Source organism: Alosa sapidissima, chromosome 5 (genome assembly GCF_018492685.1).
Source record: "Alosa sapidissima isolate fAloSap1 chromosome 5, fAloSap1.pri, whole genome shotgun sequence".
Classification (NCBI taxonomy): domain Eukaryota; kingdom Metazoa; phylum Chordata; class Actinopteri; order Clupeiformes; family Clupeidae; genus Alosa; species Alosa sapidissima.
In genome coordinates, this window is record NC_055961.1 from 24,541,178 (window position 1) to 24,543,299 (window position 2,122).

Below are 2,122 nucleotides of genomic sequence, written 5' to 3' on the forward strand. Positions count from 1 at the left end.
TCAGTAGCTGCTGACCCTTATCTGAAGTGATGTTATATAAGGACAGTTGGCTCTCTCCATCCACCCAACGTAAATGTGATTACACAATCCCCCAGTCCCACCCACTGACTGTGTGTGTCACATTACCCAAAGACCACTTCACTGAAAACACACACACACACATCCTTCAGGAGCAGCCCTCGGCACCATTCATCCTCCTGCCGAGAGTCAAGTCCCCTCACACACAAAAAAATAAGCTATTTATGTCGTTGCATTTTTTTTGTCATGTTTGTTTCAGCCACAACAGTTCTGTAAACGCCAAGAGTCAATGCCATCTTATGGAGATCAGGAAAGATTTTTTTTTTGTCCATTCTGCAACTCCCAAGTGTTTGTTTTAAATAGCCTCTTAGTGCCATCGAGTGCGGTCTCCTCTTCAGACAGACCATCAGTAGTAATGGCAGAGTGCATTTGAAGTGGAAATGCTAAAATGGATTTGTTTGGGTCTTTGATTCTTGTTTCCCCCGCCAACGCCTCGGCTACCGCCGATTATAATTTTGAACACTCTCTGTTTCTCTGTCTTTCTGTTCATTACTTGGTTGCTCGACACCAAAGTGGCGCAGTCGCTGTGGACTCATCGAGGTCACCAGGGGCCTAAATGCCATCGGTGTTGACACTTCACTTCCATGTCACAGTGCAGCGACCGGGTGGCACTCATTGCTCTTGTTCTCTTTCAGTCATATGAGACAGATGGCGGGAAGAGTCTTGGTGTCAGAGAAGTGTGTGTGTGTGTTTGTTTCGGGGGAGGAGTGTGGATTTGAATGCATGCCCCTGAAATATTGTGTGCTGAATGGAGCTTCGCTCCACGCCTCAAAAACTAACACGTTTATCAGTGCAGCGCACAGGTGTGTGACTGTTTCTTAACGAGCATTAACGAGCAAGTGGGCCGCCTCATGGCTGTTTGTGTGTGTGTGTGTGTGTGTTGTGGGAGGAAATCCTGTTGTTTCATGAACACTGCTCCACACTCCCAGAGCTGTGTGTTCATGCTTTGCCTCTCTCTGCTTTTCCTGTTGTCTCTATTTTCTTTCTCTCTCTCTGTTTCTCTCTCTCTCTCTCTCTCTCTCTCTCTCTCTCTCTCTCTCTCCTCTCCTCTCTCTCTCTCTCTCTCTCTCTCTCTCTCTCTCTCTCTCTCTCTCTGTTTCTCCCTCTCTCTCTCTCCTCTCTCTCTCTCCTCTCTCTCTCTCTCTCTCCTCTCTCTCCCTCTCTCTCTCTCTCTCCTCCTCTTATCTGCCTAAGCCTTGTTGCACAGCCTCAGGTTCATTGCTGTTGCGTTGAGAGGTATGAGAAGCGCAGACGCAGCTAAGCGCAGAGGGGGGAAAAAAGACCTAAAACTCTCCAGCATTTGCATCGCTTTCTTCCTGAGCTTTAAATTATAAAAAGCCAAATCTGTCGATAATACACAGGGCTTTTTTAGCTGCAGGGTGTGTGTGTGTGTGTGTGTGTGTGTGTGTGTGTGTGTGTGTGTGTGTGTCTTTGTGTTTGTGTGTGTCTTTGTGTTTGTGTGTCTGTAAGCGCATTTGCACTGTGATGTAGTGACTCATATTTTAAGGCTAGATGGATAACTGGAGGGTAGCTTTACCTTTTCTTTCTCTCTTTCTCTCCCCCCATCTCTCTCTCTCTCCCCATCTCTCTCTCTCTCTCTCTCCCCATCTCTCTCTCTCCATCTCTCTCTCTCTCTCTCTCTCTCTCTCTCTCCATCTCTCAATTCTGAGTCTGAGAGAGCAGGGGAGTAATAAGGTAGTATGATTGGTCTTTTTATGTGGATTATAGGGCCCCAAAGACATGTAGCCTTGCTGACATTGCACTCACATTTGCCATCTCAGTCTGTACCCTCGTCACATAACTTACACTTTTAACTTTTAACTACAACACAGTGCACATACTGCGCATGAGTGTGTGCATGTGCATACAGCTCCATTTAGAGAAGCTATCCTCTCCAGTCTCTACTTTTCTTTTTTTCTCTCTTTCCCCCCTTTTTTTCTCTTCTTTTTTCCCTGCCTCTGCTTCCCTCTGGAGACGGCTGCTGTTTGATCAGCATCTAGACAAATTACCCTCCTAGGTCAGTCCAGGCCCTTCCCACCCACCA